Source organism: Neovison vison, chromosome 1 (genome assembly GCF_020171115.1).
Source record: "Neovison vison isolate M4711 chromosome 1, ASM_NN_V1, whole genome shotgun sequence".
NCBI classification, from domain to species: domain Eukaryota; kingdom Metazoa; phylum Chordata; class Mammalia; order Carnivora; family Mustelidae; genus Neogale; species Neogale vison.
In genome coordinates this window covers 12,114,528-12,137,186 of record NC_058091.1, presented here as the reverse complement: position 1 = coordinate 12,137,186, position 22,659 = coordinate 12,114,528, and the positions used below count along the sequence as shown (strand labels likewise).

Below are 22,659 nucleotides of genomic sequence, written 5' to 3'. Positions count from 1 at the left end.
CATAGGTTGTGGGGAGGAAAATCTACAAATGTAGGCTCTCCTGGGATTAGTGACATTTAGGAGAAGCAGCGCTGCGATGTGTCCCGAGTCACCACATCTCTGAATTCCAGGCCTCTATGTTGCACGCCCCCAGGGATACCAGTCACATTTCCTGCTTGCTTCTCCTGAATTCCCCTTGCCCCCAGGCGGGAGGAGTTGAGTGCGTGAAGTTAAGTGTGCCGTGTGAGGCGATGAGACCATTTTTGCCTCTTGCATGGCAACCAGCTTCCAGTCTCTCCTGGGGCTTGGTTCTGGAGGTGAGGCCTCTTGATGTGCCCTCACCAGAAGTGCCCCTTCCCCTCGACTGTAATGAGGCTGGAGTGAAGCACCATTATCATCATTTCTGTAGTTGGTATATTTTTTTTCCCTTTATGAGAAAGGCCTTGATTTTGGTGCCCAAGCTGTCTTGATTATTTTGAAGTTTTTTTTCTGTTTTCTACAGAAAGGCTACATAATGCTGCTCCTTAATGGGGATAATGGTGATTCTTGGCGTCTTCTCGGGGTCTTTGAGCTCAGGTAGAGGTTGTTCAGGCTGAGTGTGGCGCTCTGGACAATCAGATTCAAAAAGAAAAACTTTTGGAAAGAATGAGATGAAGGGAGCTATAGTAGATAATGTCTTAGTTTGGCGGCTGTAATGGAATTACTGTAACTGTGTGTCTTAAACAGCAAACATCTGTTTCTCCTAGATCTGGAGGCTGGAAGTCCAACGTCAAAGCCCAGGTGAAAGCGGTGTCTGGTGAGAGCCTGCTTCCTGATCCGGAGACGGCCATCTTGGCACTGCATCCGCACGTGGACGAACGGTGAGTGGGTTCTCTGGGGCCTCTTTTATAAGAGGACTAGTGCCTTTCATGAGGGCGCCACCCTCATAACCTAGTCACCTCCCAAAGGCCGTGCATCCTAGTAACATCCCACCGGGGGTTTGGGATTTCAACACAGCACTTGGGGAGCCACCAGCATTCGGTCCATAACATTTGCTGTGTCCTCCCCCACCCCCCCAACTCATGTCCTTCTCAAATTGCAAAACACATTCATTCATTTGAACTGCCCCCGAAGTCTGAAGTCATTCCAACGTCAGCTTTAAAAGTCCAGAGTCTCATCTGAATCTTACCTAAATGAGGTGTGAGTGGGACTTCAGGTGTACCGTTCGTCCTGAGGCAAATTCCTCTCCAGCCGTGAACCTGAGAAAGCAAACAAGGTCCAGTCTGCATCTTCAACACTTTGCTAGAAATTACTTCAGCTAACTGCCCAGTTTCATCACTCCCCAGCTCAGCCTGCCACAAAGCGCTGGAACGCTAACGCAAGTCAGCCAAGGTCGTTGACACTTTATGGCAAGGATTGCCTTTTATCATGTTGCCGGGAACGTCATTTCCATCGGAGACCTCATCCCAATGACTGTTACCATCCATAGTCCTCCACACGCTCTGCTCGCGATCACTTCAGTATTCTCGAAGAAAATGGAAGCTTTCTGTCGTGGTCCCTTCAGGCTGGTTATAACAGAATACCACAGACCGAGTAACTCATAAACAACAGAAATTTATTTCTCAGAGTTCTGGAGGCTGGACCTCCAAGAGTAGGGTGCCTGCAAGATCAGGTGAGGGCTCTCTTCCAGGTGGCTAAGTTCTTGTATCTTTACTTGGCAGAAGAGCTTAGAGAACTCTGTGCTGTCTTCTATAAGGGTGCTAATCTCATGCATGAGGGCTCTACCCTGGTGACCTAATCACCTTCTCAAAGTCCCACCTACTACTGCCGTCATGGCAGTTTGGGCGGTTTGGTGTTTCAGGGTATGAATTTTGGGGAGACACAAACATTGAGACCGCACCACTTTCTGTATAGCTCTTTTCTGAGTCCTCTCCAGAATCATCCTTAAAGGTCCAGTATGGTAGTGTGGGATTTTTCTAGCATGTACCTCCAAACTTTTCCAGCTCCTACCTGTTATCCAGTTCCAAAAGTATTTGTAACAGCAGCACCCCACTTCTCCATATCAGTTTCTTAGTCTGTCCAGGCTGCTGTAGCAAAAATACTGTAAATTTTTGGTTACAATTGTTTAACTGTTTGTATGATTTATAGTTTTGTTAAACTCTTTGTTTAGGCATGGCACAAACATTTATTTCTCATAGTTCTGGAGGCTGGAAATTCCAAGATCAAAGACCCAGAGGATTCTGGGAGAGCCTGCTTCCTGCTTTGTAGGCAACTGTCTTCTCGCTGTGTCCTTACATGGCAAGAGGGGAAAGGGAGCTCCCTAGGCCTCTTTTCTAAGAGCACTAATCCCACTCACGAGGCCTCCACCTTCCTATACTTTCTGCCTACCCAAACACCACTTACTGATACCATCACATTTAGGGTTAAGATTTCAACATACAAATGAGGGGAAGGGGACACAAACATTCAGCCCCCAATAGATGCTCCTAAAAGGCCTTTGAGTTCTACTTTTTACCCTAAAGTGTTGCTGTTTGCTTAGCACTCATGTTCTTGGGCTTTGGATTCCTGTGTTTGATGCACTAGGACAGAGAGTGTATTAATGGCTGAGAACTTGGCTCCCTAAATTCTACACTGTGGTGTGAATCCCAGCTCATCACCTCCCCATCTCTGTGATTTGCCGCCAAGTACTTCAGCTATGTCAAATCTCAGGTTTTCTCATCCTTAAACAGGGGCTACTAATTGTATCCATAGCATTAGTATAAGAATTAAAAAATGAGTGTATGTAAAGTAAAGCCTTGAGTACAATGCTTGGAACTCAGCGAAATCCCAGTATGTGTTAGTTCTTTTTTTTTTTTTTTTTTTAAGATTTTATTTATTTATTTGACAGACAGAGATCACAAGTGGGCAGAGAGGCTGGCAGAGAGAGAGGAAGGGAAGTAGGCTCTGTGCTGAGCAGAGAGCCCACAGGACCCTGGTATTGTGACCTGAGCCGAAGGCAGAGGCTTTAACCGACTGAGCCACCGGGGCGCCCCAGTATGTGTTAATTCTTGTCACAGAGAACCAAAGACCTGATGTTTAAGAATCAAGTCAAACCCAGTTACTGTTTATAAACAAGGTCAGTTTCTGCCTCTCCACTTCTAGGTGTTTCTCCCTCTCTTGCAGCCTGTTTACCGTAAGTGGATTCAGCAAGCTGCAATGCGGGGACTCCCAAACGTTGAGCAAGAGACTTCTGTTCCCCTAGGCAAAGGATTAGAAAATGTCCAAATGGCCAGTAAGCGGGTAAAATGATCCTTAGTATCGCTAATCAAAACCATAATGAAGTACCACTTCACACTCATCAGAATGGCTGTTTCCAAAACGTTTACCCAAACAAGCAAAAAACAGTTTACCCAAACAAAAAACCAAGAACTAATAAATTTTGGCAAAGATGTGGAGACATCGGAACTGTTCTGCTGCACTGTTGGTTGTACTGTGGAATGGTGCAGTCGCTAAGAGAAACATTATGGTGGTTTCTTAAAAAAATTAAGAATAGGGTAACCACACGATCTAGCAGTCCCACTTCTGGGTGTATACTTTAAGAGAACTGAGAGCCAGGATTCAAACAGGTGTTTGTAGCATATTTAGAACAGCATTGTTCATGGTGGCCAAAATGTGGAAGCTGTGCTACCGTCCATGGACAGATGAATGAGTAAATAAAATGTGTAAACAGGAGGTGGAATGTACAGACAGTGGAATATTATTCAGCCTTAAAAAGGAAGGAAATTCTGACATATGCTTCAGCATGAATGAACCTTGATGTCCTCATGCAAAGTGAAACAAGCCAATCACAAAACTGTGTGTGTTACCGCTGAACACCATTTCTAAGAGATCTTTGGAGTAGTCAGATTCATAGAGACAGAAAGCAGAATGGTAGTTGCCTGGGGCTGGGGGTGGAGGGGGAAGGGAGAGTTAGTGTTTAATGAGCATGGAGTTTCAGTTTTGTAAGATGAAAATGTTCTGGAGACAGATGGTGCTGATGACTATACATGGAATGTTCTTAATGCTACTGAGTTGTGCACTTAATGGTTAAAATGGCAAATGTTGTTACGTATATTTTACCATAATTAAAAATACAAATTTTGAGGTGCCTGGGTGGCTCAGTTGGTTAAGCATCTGCCTTCTGCTCAGGTCATGATCTTGGGGTCCTGGGATGGAGCCCTGTGTTGGGCTCCTTGCTCAGCGGGGAGTCTTCTTTGAGGTGTTTCTCCCTACCTTACGCAGCTGTCTCCCCTCCTTGCTCATGTGCTTGGTGTGCACTCATTCTCTTAAATCTGTGAAAAATACAATTTTTTTTTAAAAGAGCAATTTCTCCTGTACAGTTTTACCGTGGGGAGTTAAATTAATATATAATGAGTTGTCAACTCAAGAGTAATGTTTTGGTCAGTTTTCCAAAATAGTTTTGATTGCCAGAATTGTTTTCATCCTCTTTAGCAATAAAGAAGTGCCTCCCCCACCTGTCACTCCACCTACCTCCCCCACCCCGCAACCTGAGAAATAAGAAACTACTTGAAGTCTTGCTGGGCCTTGTCTTTGAAGACAAAATCCTGATGGCCGTGGTGGCATCTTGAGGATTGTGTTACTTTCTTTGCCTCCCCTGACATTTCCAGAAGCTGTTGGATAGTGACGTAAAGAATATGAAAAGTGGAGTGTAGGTCCAGGAGGATCCAGGTTCTGGTGGGCCTCAAGCTCATACAATTTGGGGTTCTCTTAAAAAGAAGAACACTTTTTTTTTCCTAATTTCTAATTGTATGCCTGTTGTGAACACACGTGGGGGCCCTTCCCAAGGCCTCAAAGGATCCTGAAGCTTAAGCTTCCTTAGTTTAACGTACCTTGTCTCTGTTCCAGAAGGAGAGGCAGAATAAAGGAACTGCCTGTAGCAAACTGCTTACTTCCTCTGAGCTTTATTCTCAGAAGCAAAAAGATCTGGAAAAATGCATTGCGTTCGGAAGACTGACAGATAGTTGGGAAGCTCAGGGGGATGGAAAATGGTTTATGCAGTTGAATCTCACTCTAGTCCATGTTTAATTTAACCCTTTTTCCAAACTTCAATTTGGCAATCATTTGTACTGTAATTTAGCATTAGGAAATCACCTTTGACCCAAACCAATTAATTTTGAATTTCTCGCCTGGAGTGTTGCATTATAAAATTGTAGAGGCATCTTCTGAGAAATTGTATAAAATTTCCATGATAATTATGACCTTGAGGTATTCTCGTGTCAAAGAAGATGCGTCATCTTCTCTTCTTTGTCTGGTAATTACTCCCCCCCCCCATTTGTCTTCGTATCTATTTCCTTACTTAGAAAAATACTTCATCAATCAGAGATTAGAATAATCTCATTACCTATGGGAATTCCTCAGTGTCAGTCAGGCCTTTGATGGAGCTGTTAGGGAGCCTTTGTCATTGAAAGCGTCGCTTAGTGACCAGATGGACTCACTGCGAGCAACTTGCAGAATGTCAGGCAGGAAGACACTTAATGAGCTGCGACACGTGCGGAGTAAGCAATAGTGCAATTCTGGTTTTCTAGTTGCTTTGTTTTACTTCCAGTAATAGCATAATTTTTTTTTTTGGCATGAAAAATAGAGCTTTCAGAAATAACGTGTATTTACTTCCTATCATGAAAATGGAAAAATCAAAGAATAGACCGTGTTCTCTCTTTTTTTTTTTTTTTTTTTTTTTTTTTGCAGCAGGGTTCATGATGAGGAGGGAGCACAGTCCTTGTGATGCCTAATGGAGTCAGGGCAGCTGCTGTTCAGACTTGAACTCAGCCAAATCCCTTAGTTTTAATGTAGATTTGAGCGGCCAGATTGCCTATTGTTCAGATGCCAGTTGGACACTGGGGTCTATTTGCCAAACTCATTTTCACTTCTTGGACAAAACTAGAATCTGGATCCTAAATTAAAGGTGAAAAACAAGGTCTTCTAAGCCAATTAAACGCTATTATCGCTCATGTAGGGATTTTACACTGTGTTGGGCTATTTGAATGATAGAAAGCGATTGAAAAAATCTAGCCCCCCCCTCGAGATTTTGGGAAGACTTTATAAAACTCATTTGTGTTTGTGGTGAATTGAGGTCTCCTCTGCTTATTTTAGACTCTGGAAAGATGAGTTTGAGAGGACTTCAAAATCTGTTCTTTTATGTGTAGTAACCATTTCCATTGGATTGAATTTAGCCAAATTATTTTTGGCTTGATCTGCCCTCCAAAGAAAAAGGGTGTGGTGGAAAAAAATGATACTGAGAATGAGTAAAACAAGGAGGAATTTTGTATTGTTCTGAGTTTCTGGTCAGTGGAAGACTTTAAAAAAAACAAAACAAAACAAAACAAAAACAAAAAACCAAACACCAAACTTTGCCTGTTCATTTCACAACTTTGATTTGGCCTGTTAAATCTTTTCAAATCCACACCTTAAGGTTCTAAACTTCATTACCAGGGGTTACTTGGTAGATAGACACCCTTGAGTTTAGATAGACACTAGGTAGATAGACACTCTTAAACCAATTAAAATATGAACAATAAGATTTGTATTAAAATGAACTTCTCTGTACGTTTTCCTTCATCTGAAGATTCATGCTGCTGGTGTGATGTGAGTCCTAATTCAGTCAGTTTGGAAATTCTTACTTTTAGCACGAGAGGAAAATAGCTTTCAAATGAATAAATCATCTCGGTTGAAACAATTTTATATTGGAATTTGTTGGCAGATTGGCCAGGAGCCAGTGTTATGACTTTCTTCTACATTTCCCTAGACTTTTTTTTTTTTTAAATTAACATATAATGTATTGTTTGCTTCAGGGGTACAGGTCTGTGAATCATCAGGCTTACACATTTCATAGCACTCAACATAGCACATACCCTCCCCAGTGTCCATCACCCAGCCACCCCACTCCCTCACCCCTGGCAACCCTTAGTTTGTTTTGTGAGATTAAGAGTCTCTTATGGTTTGTCTCCCTCCTGATCCCATTTTGTTTCATTTTTTCCTTTATTACCCCCCCCAACCTCCCACTTTGCCTCTCAAATTCCTCATATCAGGGAGATCATATGATAATTGTCTTTCTCTGATTGACTTATTTCGCTCAGCAGAATACCCTCTAGTTCCATCCATGTTGTTGCAAATGGCAAGATTTTGTGGGTTTTTTTTGACGACTGCATAGTTTTCGATTGTATGTATGTGTGTGTATATATATATATGCCATATCTTCTTTATCCATTCATCTCTGATGGGCATCTAGATTCTTTCCATAGTTTGACTACTGTGGACAATGCTGCTATCTACAGTGCTTATTCACTGGGGGAGGAAAGCCTTTCCCGGGACCTCCCAGAGGGTGTAGGCTCCTGCCCCCTCATCCTGTTTTAGGCCTCCATCACCCTAGCACAAGCTACACTTTGCACCTGGGACCTCTTAGCTACAAGCCTCCTGGGCATGTTTATACTGCAGGCAGGATCCCATTGGTTAATCTAATTCAGCAGGGAAGGAGGTCACTGACCTTTTTAACTCACTATTCCTTCGTCACCTGAATTATAGAGTTGCAATAGTTGTATTACCTACGAGGTGCTGGTTGCTGTATCCAGGTGTTTGTGTAATTTTTTTTCATGTGAGCTCCACACCCCATGAGGGGCTTGAACTCACCACCCTGAGATCAAGGTTGGCGTGCTCTACTGACTGAGCCAGCCAGACTTGCATAATTTTGTTTCAGCCTTATTGGGGGGAAGCATCATCCTTTCCATTATACAGGTAAGGAAGGCCAGATTCCGGCAAGATAAGAGACTTAGAAGCACACGGATAGGACGAGGCAGGACAGGGATTCACACAGAGGTTCTGGGGCCCGCCTTTCCCCGTGCCCTCTCAGCCTTCCACAGAGCCCGGGGACTTTTAGAGATCGTCCTGTCTGGTTTTCAGCACTGGATATGCAAGTCGTCTGGGGAATTTAGGACCACGGTTTCCTTGGTCTCATCTCAGGCGGCTCCTCTCAGCCTCCGGGGGTGGGGCCCAGGCCTGCTGATTCTGCTGTGCAGGAGGCAGGAATGTCCAGAGAGGCCAGAGGAAGGGGGTGCATCGCACTCCCTCGGCTTTCAGGGAGTCTGAATGAAGCCCAGCAACCCCTAGCAGGTCAGTCAGCTTGTTAGTTACAAGCCGGGACTTGACCCAAGATCTTCTGGCAGCCCTTTGGTCTTCTTGCTGTTCGCATTCCAAATCCTGCCAATAGTCTGGCTGGTACAGAACACACGGGCGAGGTTCACTTTATCTTCGGGCTTGGGAGAGCACGAGGGTGCCGTGTTGCAGAGCCGCCGTTGGTGTGAGGAGGAACCCTAACGGGGCAATGTGACTGGCAGTGGCTGTTTCAGCTTGGGGGCTTGGGACTTTGTTCTGCTGCGGGCAGGGGGGCTGTCTTCATGCTGTGATGTTTTGCTGAAACTCCTCTTGACTGGATGTGGGACCTCGGGATAAATTTTCCCTGGCTCTTTTTGTTCCGTGATGTTTCTCAGTATTTTCTTCTGGTTCACAGCCTTGGGATTTAGCTTGGTTCATTTTATTTCTCAAATCCATGTTTCTTTTCAGAAATTTTAAGCTTATTTCTTTTTCCTCCTGTTGAGAGCTTTTTTCCTCTGATGGCTCCTTTCCCATAGCTTTGGGACCCATTATTGTTAAGGATCTGAATTTTTTTTTTTTTTTTTAGGATCTGAATTTTTTAAAAAAGTTTTCTCTGTCCAACAAATCAGGTTTCTTCTGGGGCCAGTTCTGTTTGTTCATTAGAGCCCTTCCTTTCATGTTCTGGCTTTTCCTCAGATGACTTGTGATCTTCACTGGCTGGTGGTGGGTTCTGATGAATGCCTTCCACTGATAAGCTGAGAAGTTGGCTTTGATCTTCTCTGCAGGTGTAGAGACAGCTTTCAAAACAGGCCTCTTGTAAGTAGCAGGCAGACCCTGCTTCCCTCCATAATTGTCAGAGAAGGGGGGGTGCTGGTATGTGTGTCTTACCTTAGAATCGGTGGGGGGGGGGCTGCCTTTTCTGATGTGGAGGTTCCGACCTGCCTTTAACTCCACTCCCACATGTACACTGGGATTTCCCCCAGACGTAGTGCCCATTTTCTTGGTTTTAATCAATGGGTTCAATCTTCTGCTGTGGCTCCCAGCCCTGAAGGGTCTGTTATTGTGGGAAGGAAAAGGGGAAGGAGATGGCAGGGGGGCATGGAGGGGTCAGCCCCAATGCATTCTGTTCTCTGCACCATGTGCTCTCCCCTGCCCAGTGCCCAGGCCTGCCTGTTATCTTTGCCTCCTCCCCAGAACTCCCTGGAAGGATAGTGCGCACCTCCAGAAGCACGGATCTCTGCTTTTCCGGTTTCCAGCACTGCTGTTTGTTTGACTGGCTTTCTTTAAAAGAAGTTTTGTTCCTGTCTTTCTTGCACTGACTTGGAGAGAGGCAGCCTTTGCTCCTCCTGCCTCCTGGAGTTGGAAGCCAGGCAGAGGCCCGGAGTGTAGGGCGTCTGCTCTGGGTTGTGCCCTAAGTGGCCCCTTGATGTCCCTGCGCCCCTGCAGGGTGGGGTCCTGCAGGACAGTCCCCTCTTCTCAGGGGGAGCTGCTGGCCCGGGAGACTTGCCTCTGCCCCTGGGTTTGGGATTTGTTACAGAGCCATTTCTGTTGGTGATGCGGGCTGAGACGGACCGTGGGGGGAGGAATGGCAAGGGCGCGTCTGTGGAGACGTTTTCCGGTCAGCTTTGTGAAGCCGTGCCTGTGTGGGCAAGGACAGAGTGGGTGCTCCGTGTTTCAGATCCGGCCTGGGGTTGGTGTCCAGCATCTTCATCTCTTGCTTTTGTACAGGTGGCCGGTACGAAAGCCAGGTGCAGCTTCCCGGGTGCTGCTTGTCCCCCCTTAGCTCCTTGTCCAGGGCTCATCCAGCATCCAGGCTGTCCAGCACCCACAGGCCTTCATGCCGCAAACCTGAGCCCAGGGAGGAGGAGAAGTCCCAGCACCACACAGTCTGGCCCTTGTCCCCTTCTCCGTCCGTCTGTCCACAGACCTCCTGAGATGCCTCTGAGATGGGAAGCGAGTTTGGAGGCGTTAGAGAGGGCTCTGTCTCTACTGAGGCCAAGTAGAGAAGTGTGTAGGCCGAGCTTCCCGGCTTCGGTTGCAGCGAGGCAGGAGTGATGAGCCAGTGCACAGCGCCGGCAGCGCTCACTGGGTCGGGGCTCCGGCTCACACCGGTGGTAGGTGGCTGAGCCGCTGTAGTTTCAGAATTCCGACTGCTGTCCTTAGCAGTGAGAGATTTGGAGCAGATCGTACATGGAAAGGAAAAGGGCAGAAGAAAAGGAACAGCATGGCCATGGTCATGGCCGTGAAGGGCGAGGAAGGGACTAAGAGGGGAGGCAAGGTTCGGTCTTGCCAGAAATGGGCTTGGATTGCTGGGGCACAGGGGCAAGGGAGCTGGTGGGGTGACTCCGGAGGTCCTGCTGTCTCCGGGAGGGTGCGTAAAGACTGTGGGAGAGTTTGGCTGAGACGCCGCAGGATGTTTTTATAGTCCTGTAAATGGTGCAACACACACATAAACTCAGCATGCTTGAACAGAAAGATCTCGAAATCTTCCATCCAACTTGGCTCCTTGTTTGAGCACAAAACTGGAGGCTGCGTTACTATCCTGGCTGCCAGACACACCTGTGAACTTGGGGCAGGGCCTTGACCTCCGGAGGCTCTTGGCTGGGAGGATCGCCGGGCCGGGGCTCCCATCCTGCGCTGTCTGCTGGCCCCGAGCGCCACAGTGGGGGAGTCTCCCACCTGGAGGCGGGGGAGAGGGAGCTGGGATGGGGCGCTCTTCGCAGCGGGTGGCTTCTACAGCTAGTTCGTCTCATACCTGGACTTTGTTGAAGTCTTAAAAGAAAAATTAGGTAATGGAATATGGTTTAATCTTTGTGTCTTCTGAATTTTTGCCTACTTAGCTGCCAGGCTTGCTTGTTAGCGATTAGTGGGGTGACCGTTGTTGGGTTTGGCCGGGGCTGCAGAGTCCGACTGACTTCACTTCCAGTGGAGTCTTGGCCTGCCTGTCACATTAGCAGCAGCTAACCTTGTTCTGAATGTACATTTTAACAGCTGTTCGAACCTCCAGTTTTGTAATTGGTTCACCTTGTATCAGAGTAGCTCTGTTCTCAAATAGGAGCAGTCTGTAGACAGAGAGCATTAATTAAAAAAAAAAAAATTGGTATAAGTGTTTGGTTGGAAAGGAAATTAGAACAGTTGACTTAAGGGCAAGCAAGATACTTTCATTTAAGACTTTCTTCTTAAGTGACAAAAAAAATCCAGTGTGTCAGGAAAAGAATGTGGCAGTTATAGGGAAATTTTTAAAATATTATTTATTTATTTTTTAAAAAGATTTTATTTATGCATTTGTCAGAGAGAGCACAGGCGGGGAGAGCTTTAGGCAGAGGGAGCAGCGGGCTCCCTGCTGGGCAAGCAGCCTGATGTGGGACTCGATCCCGGGACCCTGGGATCATGATCTGAGCCCAAGGCAGACAGATGCTCGTTGCACTGAGCCACCCAGGTGTCCCAAAACTGGTTTTTCAAAAGTATGTCACAATAAGGGAAATAGCGCTGCAAGAATGTTTTATTGGGGTAAAAGCAAAGTAGTTGCTGATAGTTTCAGCAATAACACATTCTCAACTGACTGCTTAGGTTTTCTCTGCAACAAATGGTCTCTGGTAGAGAATACGAAGACTGGAAGGTCTGGTGCCAAAGACAGCGTCTGGGCAGACGATCCCAGTGAAGCTATAGGTCCATGGTGGAAAGAGGGACCCTCGTGGGGGGTCCTGTACTGCAGGAAGTAGTCCCCACTTAGACTCTCCATCCGGGCCAGTGATGGAGCCTTGCTCTGTGCCTGTGCTCTGTGCCAGCTTTGTTCTTTCTAATCCTTTTTATAATTCCAGTTGGCTTTTGTTCTCTGCATTTGTTTTCCTTAGAGAAGGGAAGAATCTTGCCCAAGGGCAAAAATGCACTATTAATAATGACTAAGCCAGAACTGAGACCCAAGTGCACCTGGTTCCAAAGCATGCATTCTTCCTACCAAAACCATTGTGTTTCCTATAAATCTGTTGGCAAGATACTTTTGGCCTAAAATGCCCTCTTTTCCAGCTATGATTCTTTTCGATGGAATGATTTCTGAAATGTCATCTCTTTCAAAGACTTTAGCAAACTGATTTAAAATGAGGTAGTCATTTCCGCCATACTGTTCTATTTAAAGATGTACCTCTCATACCTCATTTAGCACTTGCCACGGTGGAAAGTAGATTTACTGTTTTTTTTTTTTTTTAAGTAGATTTATTCTTTTAACTTGTTACCTGTGGTTTGTGTGGGGAGGAGTGGCAGGGGAGGACAATATGTGATTAACTATTCAGTGGTCCTATACAGAATAAATTAAGATGCCAAAAAAATGTAGAATATAATTTAAATCTGTCTGCTGAGATTTTGCTTTTACTTGTATTATTTTACCTGTGCCATAAAAAATAATACCAGTGGTTTATATTTCAGATGGCAAGACAATATTTCACAGTAATATGCCATTTACAGTGGTGTATATTAACTAGACCTATTGATTAGTCATAGAACTTTTAAATATTCTAATTATCTCCCGATTGCACTTAATAAACAATGAAGTTTTTATGGATTATGGAATTGATAGTGTGATGCACAACCTAGGAAAATCTCTCTTCTCCATGATCTGATTAACCATGAATTCTATGACGGAAGTAAATTGTAGGAGATACTGTGTAAGTTCTCCAAGTGTTGGGATAGTGTTTGTTTTATTGACTCCTGTAAATTTAGCAGCTAGCAGATTGGTGTTATTAGTATTTGTTGAATTATTGACAAATGTGTATATAAATGAGTTATAGAAATTTATTTTGGAAAAGTAAAAGCCAGAATATATCCTAATATTGCAAATCCATCTTGATCTTCTGTATCTTTTATGGCATAGTAGAATAAAAATGAGTTATTATGACATTGGGCATCCAAAGTACTGAAATGTTACGGAGATACTATTTACCCTTAGGAAGTTCAGATGACAAGAATACTGTATAGTTGGGTGGCTCAGTGGTTAAGTCGCTGCCTTCGGCTCGGGTCATGATCTCAGGGTCCTGGGATCGAGCCCCGCATCGGGCTCTCTGCTCATCAGGGAGCCTGCTTCCTCCTCTCTCTCTGCCTGCCTCTCTGCCTGCTTGTGATCTCTCTCTGTCAAATAAATAAATAAATAAAAACTTAAAAAAAAAAAAGAATACTGTATAGTTGTACAGATATTACTCTAAAGCCTGTGTATAATGGGAGAGAGAAAAGTGGGGGAGGAAGGGAGAGCTGGAGAGGAGAGAGAGGAGAGAGGAAGCAGATGTGGTAAGTTGCTGATACTTGGAGAAGCTGGATATTTGGATGAGAGGGATGTGGGAATTCTTTATTCTTGAAACTTTCATGTAGATGCGAAACTATTTCAGAATAGTTACTGCAAGAACATATTACTCTATATTTTGTCTCTAGTGGAACATGAGCAACTTTGACAGTATTTACAGATAAAATCTGATCACCCTGCTCAGCGGCTTAGAAGCAAGGAGAATTCATTTCCTTTTTAACGTTTAACTATAAAACAGCTTATGGTAGATTAGAGCAGAGATGTACAGAATGACTTTGTAGAGAGAGCAGGGTCTGTAAGATCTCAGTATTAACCTCACACTAGTAATATATCTGGTGATCTTTGGACATTGGTTTCATTGGCCAGGAATTGGTTGTGAGGTTGGATATGCCCGGTCCTGTAGCCTGATAGCATTAAAATTTCTCTTTATCCAGCTAACCCCCCCTTCTTTTGTGTCCATGTTCAGCAAACACTGTCCTGATTGTGATTGATCACCCCTGCTTATCTGCTGTGCCCGTCCTGCTGCTCCAGATAATCCTGGTGTGCTGGAAAGAAATTCCTCATCATCAGTTAAAAGGCTTTTGGTTTTTGAGCTCAGTTATGTGCTTCCTCCTATGGGAGGCACTCCCACTTTCTGTGTACTGGTGAGATTTGATGCGCTCACCTTCTGAGCTACAGTCATGCTCCAGTGTGTGGGGAATTCACTAAGATGATGGGGTCCAAGGAGGCCTCATGGTGAAAGCCATTTGGACTTTCCCTGCAATATTCCGAGTTTTTTCACTTATTCCTTTCGATTTTTTCAGCCAAAAGTTAACATTCAAGGAGCAAAGAAGAATTAAAAGCTGAGTAATGAATGTGGATAGTGTTCATATCCACTGATTCTTTCTTTTCATCAGCTCTGGGTATTAGAAAGCTCATAAATTAAAGACCGGCCTTGGACAGGTGTAATCACAGGTACACACAGAAGCAATGAGGTTCACACAGAGAAATGGTTTTCTCTGAAGATGAGCATGTGGTCACACATTGTCAACAACGTGAAGAAAGAATCCACTCTGAAGAGACAAAAAAACGTAAGAGTCAGGAGTATTTGTGCTCTAAGAATTTAAGATACTAGGAAAGTCTTCAAGGAAATATGAAATAAGTTAGAACTAATTGTTAAAAATAAAAGTCATTAAAAAAAAGAAGAAGAAGAATCATAGGCATGTGGGTGACTTAGTTGGTTAGGCATCCAGTTCTTGATTTTGGCCCAGGTCTTGATGATCTCATTTGGTTCAGGCTGTGAGCTCAGTTGAGCCCCGTGTTGAGCTTTGCACTGAATGTGGCACCGGGTTGTGATTTCCTCTCTCTCTCTCTCTGCCTCTTTTCTCCCTCTGTGTGTGCTTTCGCTTTCTCAAAAAATAAACAAATAGATAATAGTACACTATGAAATGAGAATAGAAATATTTGAAAAGGAACCAAATAAAACTTGTAGAAATATAATGTACTTACTGCCATTAAAAACTCAGTAGTCCAGGGGTGCCTGGATTGCTCAGTGGGTTGAATGTCTGACACTTGATTTTGGCTCAGGTCATGATCTCAGGGTCATGGGATCGAGCCTTGTGTAGGGCTCCATGCTCAGCATGGAGCCTGCTTAGGATTCTCTCTCCTTCCTTCTCCCTTTGCTCAAAAAAGAAAAAACACCCAAAAAACAACAACAAAAAAACCCAAACAAACAAACAAAAAACCCAAAAACAAAAAAGCAAAACAAAATACCAAAAACAGCACAATAGTTCATTAATAGCAGATGAGGCAAATTGGAAGGGAGATCTAGGGAATGTGGAGAGAGATCTGAGATAGTTACGTAGCATGTAGCATAGAGTGAGAAGGAGATTGGAAACGTGTAAGTGATTGAGAGACTTGCAGACAGAGTGAGATAGCCAAAGATGTCTAATAAGAGTCTAGAAGACTAGAATGAAATTGGAAGGAGCCAATATTCAAAAAGATAATAGCAGATATTGTTTTCAGAATGGATGAAAGGCACATTATAATATTGGGAGACTCACACTGAAACATGGGCAGGAAATTCAAAGCAAATGAATAAAAAGTTATACAAAACTGTGGAACTCCAGGGTTGAAGGGAAATATCTTAAGAGAATTGTGTAGAAAAAAATAGGTTATTTACAAAGACAATAGTTCTAGACAGTAGACTTCTCACTAGCAATAAGAAGAGAAATTAATGGAATAATACTTTTAACGTCCGCATGGATATCTATACTCAGATTGTTGCTCGAGAGGGAGGGCAGGACATATTCAGATTCATGGAGAAAGCAGGCTTACCACATACACACATAAATCGAATTAAATTTAATGGAATTAAAAGGAGGAAATGGAATGTAAAATGCCTTGACAAGACTTTGGGGAACATGTACACATTTTTACAAGCATCAGATTGAAAATAATAGATTTTTAGGGTGATTAAAACAAGGTAGATCTGAAACAATAGACAATAGTAACATTGAAGATGGGAATGAGGATTCTGGAGCTGAAGGGTTTTGAGGTCCGTGTATTGTTTAGAGGAAGATAAAGGTATTGATCACTTTTCGGCTTTAGATCAAGTAAGCATGTCAAAATATTTTCCAATTAGCGACTTCCCAAATTCTTTTTCTGTGGAATACTAAGTACGTCAGCTCCACTAAGTGAATTTGGTGTATGTGGCTTTAAGATCTTTGTAAATCAATATTAAGGTGAAATATCATTTAAAATATGTCACCCAATGAAAATTTGCCTAGAAGTAGTAAATAAATCCAGCTATAATGTGAGTAATCACTCTAATTTAGCTCATGTTTGGATGTTGGTTTTCCTGTCAGGTTTCTGTACCTCAGCAATTAGAATACTGGAAAGTAGGGGAAAATGATGACTGTGGATGTCTGTCCGGACGTGATGTGGGAGTGTCTGTTACACATCAGCCAGGTCTGGTCTGGAAGTGTTCAGAGCCCCTTTCAGCCCTAAGAGTCCATAGATTAAAGTACATTGTTCCGGTGTTTTGCCTTTTTAATAAGCTGTTACGGTCAGCTCATGCTACATAACGCTTCGAAACATTCTCAGAAATGGAAGGTGGGTGGGGTCAGGGTGAGAAGGAAAATTGGGAAATTATTTGGTAGTGGCGTGCTATCAATATTCATGGTATAAAAGGGGTTTTGATTCTCCATAGGAACAAAATTTTTAAAATATAATATTGGAATTGTGATAGAAAGGATCTGCTGAGGTAATTGTCAATGAAGTACTTGAGATTCAGTCTAACGCTATAAAGTACCATTTCAGAAATCTTCGGAAGACCCGTATTTCTGTGCCGGGGTTTTCGAAAGAAAACTCACAAGGACATGCCGGTGATGTGTAAAGTTCCTGAGGGGTCAGTTTAGGAAGCAAGGTGTGATAGAAGATTGAATTAATATATTTTAGTATTTTATCTTCAGGCTTGAAAACAAAGTAAAGTACTGACTTCTCAAGTTTGGGATCCATCATATGAAATCTAAGGGAGCTTTTGATTTCATACGTGAGATTTTTTGACCCTCTCTCCCTTAACACACATACATTATTTGAAAAGATATTTTCTATAAGGAAAAGGAAAGTTTTGTTGAACACATTAGAAAAGTGGTAAAGAAACAAGCACCTGTGGCCTGAAAAATCAATCAAAATTAACCATTTTCTTCCAGTTTCTTTAGTTCACAGTTCAAATTATGCTTTTATTATCATTTATTATTTATTTATTTTATTATTATTATTTTTTCCCTGCATGTTCTGTGCTCCTGTCTCACTGGTTCTAATGGATCCCCTTGTTCCTTTCTTGGGTCCTGAGAATTCTGACTTTTTACCCACACTTGCCTACTTCCCAACTTCCCATATCTGAGTCTTCTCTTTATTGAAATTTTCCATGACTCTTCAGCAATTTCTTTGTACTCTGACCGACAGTGTAATGATGCCACACATTTATCTCTTGGCCAACTTTCTTTCTTTTTTTTTTTTTTTTTTAAATTTTTATTTATTTTTTAAAAATTTCAGTGTTCCAGAGTTCATTGTTTATGCACCACACCCAGTGCTCCGTGCAATACGAGCCCTCCATAATACCCACTACCAGGCTCGCCCAACCTCCTGCCCCCTGCCCCTCCAACCCTCAGATTGTTTTTCAGAGTCCACAGTCTCTCATGGTTCTTCTCCTCCTCCAATTTCCCCAACTCCCTCCTCCTCTCCATCTCCCCAGGTCCTCTGTGCTATTCCTTTTGCTCTACAAGTAAGTGAAACCATGTGATAATGGACTCTCTCTGCTTGACTTATTTCACTCAGCATAATCTCTTCCAGTCCCGTCCATGTTGATATTGGGTATTCATCCTTTCTGATGGAGGCATAATACTCCATAGCGTATATGGACCACATCTTCCTTATCCGGTCGTCCATTGAAGGGCATCTTGGTTCTTTCCACAGTTTGGTGACTGCGGCTGTTGCTGCTAGAACATTGGGGTACAGGTGCCCTTCTTTTCACTACATGTGTATCTTTGTGGTAAATACCCATAATATAATTGCAGGGTCATAGCGAAGCTCTATTTTGAATTTCTTAAGGAATCTCCACACTGTTCTCCAAAGTGGCTGCACTAACTTGCATTCCCATCAACAGTGTAAGAGGGTTCCCCTTTCTCCACATCCTCTCCAACACATGTTATTTACTGTCTTATTAACTTTTTGGCCAACTTTCTTTACCTTTCAGTAAATTTATTGTTGTTAAACAGTTCTAGATTTACAGAATTATTGCAAAAGATCCTATAGAGAATTATCTTGTATAAATCACCCTACCCAGTTTCCCGATTCTAACATCTTATATTATTATGTACATTTGTTACAATGCACTGATACTGATACATTATTATTAACTAAAACCCTTTCTATTCAGATTTTCTTTGTGTGCCCCTTCCCCGCAGTGTTCTTTTTCTGTGCCGGGACAGTACATTACTTTTTATTTTTTTAAAGTAGGTCCAACGCCCAGCATGGAGCCCACTGTGGGGTTTGAGCTCACGAACTTGAGATGAGATTAAGAGTCGGAAGCTCAAACGACTTAGCCACCCAAACATCCCAACACTGCATTACTTACAGTTATCATGTATTATTAACCTCCTCTTAGCTGACAGTTTTTCAGACTTTTCCTGTTTTTGATGACCTTGACAGTTTGAGGAGTATTGGTCAGATATTCTGTAGAATGTCCCTGAATTTTCTGATCAGACTGAATCAATGTGTTTTTAGGAGGAAGACCTCAGAGGTGAAGCACCTCAGAAGGTGAAACCAAGAACTGGGTGCTAGGTGTGCTTATTACTCCTGGCATGTTGTTATCTGTGTATTTCATTTTCTTCCAAGTAGTTCAGTGGCTCAACCTGCTCCATCTCAGACCAGTTAGAATTTCTAAGGGTGGCACTTGGGCATTAGTAGATTGTTAAAATTCCCTAGGTGATTTTTTTTTTAAGATTTTATTTATTTATTTGACAGAGATTACAAGCAGATAGAGAGGCAGGCAGAGAGAGAGAGAAGAGGAAGCAGATTCCCTGCTGAGCAGAGAGCCCGATGTGGGACTCGATCCCAGGACTCTGAGATCATGACCTGAGCCGAAGGCAGAGGCTTAACCCTCTGAGCCACCCAGGCGCCCTCCATAGGTGATTTTAATGCACAGCCAAAGAAGCAGGTCTAGTCCTATACCTTTAAGGATAAAGATTGCTAATATGTGAAGTAGATACTGGATAAATATTTGTCAGTGTTAAGATTAGTCATTCATTCATTCATTTAGCAAACATTTTTTGAGTCCTTATCACCTGCCAGGTACTGTACAAATAATAGAAAAGTCTCAGCCCTTGACAGTGATAAAAGTGATTGGTAACATGCACTGCTGGGTATTTACCCTAAAGATACACATGTAGTGGTCTGAAGGGGCACTGTGCCCCAATGTTTATAGCAGCAATGTCCACAATAGCCAAACTATGGAAAGAGCCCAGATGTCCATCAACAGATGAATGGATAAAGAAGATGTGGTATATTTATACAATGGAATACTATGCAGCCATCAAAGGAAATGAAATCTTGCCATTTGCAATGACGTGGATAGAACTAGAGGGTATTAAGCTAAGCAAAATAATCAGTCAGAGAAAGATAATTATCATATGATCTCACTAATATGTGAAATTTAAGAAACAAGGCAGAGGATCATAAGGGAAGAGAGGAAAAAATGAAACAAGATGAAACCAGGGAGGGAGACAAACCATAAGAGACTCTTAATCTTAGGAAACAAGCTGAGGGTTGCTGGAGAGAAGGGGCATGGGGAATTGGGTAGCTGGGTGATGGACATTGGAGAGGGTATGTGTTGTGGTGAGTGCTTTGTATTGTGTAAGACTGATGAGTCACAAACCTGTACCCCTGAAACAAATAATACATGATATGTTAATAAAAAATTGATTGGTAACATTCACTGCCATTGTTGAAAGCATACTATTTGTAAGCACTGAGCTAATCACCATATGTTCCTTCATTAAATCTTTGAAGAACTCCTTGTCTTGGGTCCGTTTTCCCAATGAGCAAAATTGAGGGTATGAAAGATTTAAGTTCTTTACCCAAGATCACATGGATCACAGTTGTGGAGTTGGTGTTTGAGCTGAGATCTGTCAGATCTCCAAAGCCCATGATCAAAATCCCCCACTGTTCTGTCTTCCTCAAGCCCTTATAGGTTGCTGACCGGGGGAAAACAGTACAGCACTGAATGATAAGTGTTTTTTGATAGAAGCACAGAGGAGTGGTATCCAACAAATCAGAGAGTGTGTAATCAACAAAGACTTCCTGGAAGAGAGGGCATTTGACCCGTGTTTTGAAAGGTTATTAGGAGCTGGCTATGCAATATGGAGAAGATATTTTAGGGATCAATGCTAGGAAATTAAAATTGGTTTAATACTGTTAACAGACTTATTTGGGCTTCCTCAGTTTTTCCACTAATGTATGTTTTCTGTTCCAAGGTCATTTCATGATTCTACATTGCATTTAGTTGTTATCTCTTTAGTATTCTTCAATCTGTGACCATTTGTTTTTTATGACCTTGACATTTTTGGTGAGTAATGATTTGCAGTTCTGTAGAATGTCCCTTTGTGTTTACCTGATGTTTTCCCGTATTAGATTGAAGTTATTGATTTTGGGCAGAATATCATAAATGTGATATATCCTTCTCTTTGAACCATATTAGGGGCTTATGGTATCAACATGCGTGACTTATTGTTGGTGATGTTAACCGTGATGACTTGCTTAAAGTGGTGTCAGCCAGCTTTCTCCATAGTACAATTCTTATTTTTCACTATCTGTACTTAGAAACAGGTTGCCAAGCCCAGCTTACACTCAGTGGGAGGGGATTTAGCTCCACCTTCTGGAGGGAGGAGTATCATGTAATTTGTAGTCATACCTGAAAACCAGCATGGTGTTTAGCAAATTTGGGGGGAAGTATTTTGAGGTGTTGCAGATACTCTATTTCTCTGTAGTTTTGCCCACTGAGTTAGTATTTATCAGAGCAATATAACTGCTGTTCTAATGATAATTTCCTATATTCCTCATTCATTCAACATTTAATAATTGCAGTTCTTTGTCAGAAAGATTAGTACCTTCCACTTACATGTTTGGTTATTTTTATCAGTGTGGACTCATGGCCACTTATTTTAGTTTTTGGGTTATCATTATTAGGCTCACATTTTTCCAGGTTTGATGATTGAAAACTCTTTCAGTTTTGCTTCTGTGTCCTTTGGGCATTGTGGAAGTACAGGATATTCCTGGTTCATCTTTGGTTTATCCCTGCTCCAGCTTTGGAGTTAGCCATTTCTGCAAAAAGCTTTGGTACCTCTGAGATGAAATGGTATTTAGAAACCAAGATCCATGAGTTGGGTGTGCTCATTGCTCATGGAGGGTTGCTGCTGCTTCTAGGCTCACTCAGTGAACAGAGCTAGGAAATGTTTGTATATATACTGACCTACGTATACACACATCTGCATTTCTCTCTCTCTATTAAAATAAACATGAGTTCATACTGGTGTTTCTGACTGTATATGTCTATGTTTCTGTATCTGTATATGTGTTAAACATGAGCATATACATAGTTTATACTGATATACTTGATCACACACACACACACACATACACACACACACAAAATTATCCAGAATGACAGGGTTCATTCTGTCCTTCCCTTTTTCTTCCTGTGGAAATCTTGGCTCCCATTATCTACAATTTATTTGTAAAATCTTCAATCCTAGTATATAAAGTAGTTTCAGAATTGCCAGCGGGTACTCCTGAGAGCAATAGATTTACCAGCTACTGCACAATTTTGATATAATTTTTGTTTTCTGTCATTAGCTTATAGTATTGGAGTTCTGAGTTCCAAAGTTATTTAAGTCAGCCTCCCCCTGCCCCCCACTGCGGTGAAGTAATGTCATCCACTTACATAAGGTTGCGTTCCTTTTTTGTAATCTCCATTTTATCCTGAGATCCCCTGACACCTCGTTGATTTTTAAAAACATTACATAGCAGTTTTCTGTTTGTGGTGTGCAGTTCTGTGGGTTTTGATAAGTGCATAGAGTCATGTCTTTACCCCCTAGTGCATCCCAAACAGTTCCATTATCTTCACCTTCTCTGTGTGGTCCCCTACTCCCTGGAAATCACTGATTTTCTCCTGAGAGTTTTTTTGCCTTTTCAGACTGGCCTATAAATGAGGTTATAAAATATGCAGTCTTTTTGGGGGGGGTCTGGCTTCTCTCACTTAGCAAAGTGCATGTAGGATACATCTGGTTTATTAGGTGAATCAGCAGAATATTCCTTTTTATTGCCGAATAGTTTTCCATGGTATGGATGCACTACTGTTTTTTAATCATTGCATTCTCAAAGGACATTTTGGTTGTTTCCATTTGTTAGAGATTATGGATAAACATACAGCATTTTGAACATAAGTTAATTCATCAGTAAATACCTTGGAGTGGGATTGCTGGGTTATATGATAGGTATACATTTAACATCGTAGGAAACTGTGAAACTGTTTCCAAAGTGGCTGTATCATCTTGCATTCCCATCTGTTGCTGCATAGCCTCACCAGCATTTGATGTTATCAATTTATTTTTAAAAAGAATTAATCTATTCTAACATGTGTAGTGATACCTCCTTGTGTTTTTAATTTGCATTTCCGTAATGACTAACGATGGTGAGCCTCTTTCATGTGCTTATTTGCCATCTGAAGATTTTTTGTCTCCTTAGAA

The 22,659-nt window shown here is 42.5% G+C and overlaps 1 protein-coding gene across 1 annotated transcript in view; it reads left to right on the top strand.

The window, feature by feature from the left end:
* The first annotated feature begins 739 nt into the window (after positions 1-739).
* TIAM2 (TIAM Rac1 associated GEF 2) overlaps positions 740-22,659 on the top strand; it is a 181,497-nt gene continuing 159,577 nt past the window's right edge. The window contains exon 1 of the mRNA XM_044243397.1: positions 740-839. The gene's annotated coding sequence lies outside the window, so the exon portion shown is untranslated. The remainder of the gene's footprint in view (positions 840-22,659) is intronic.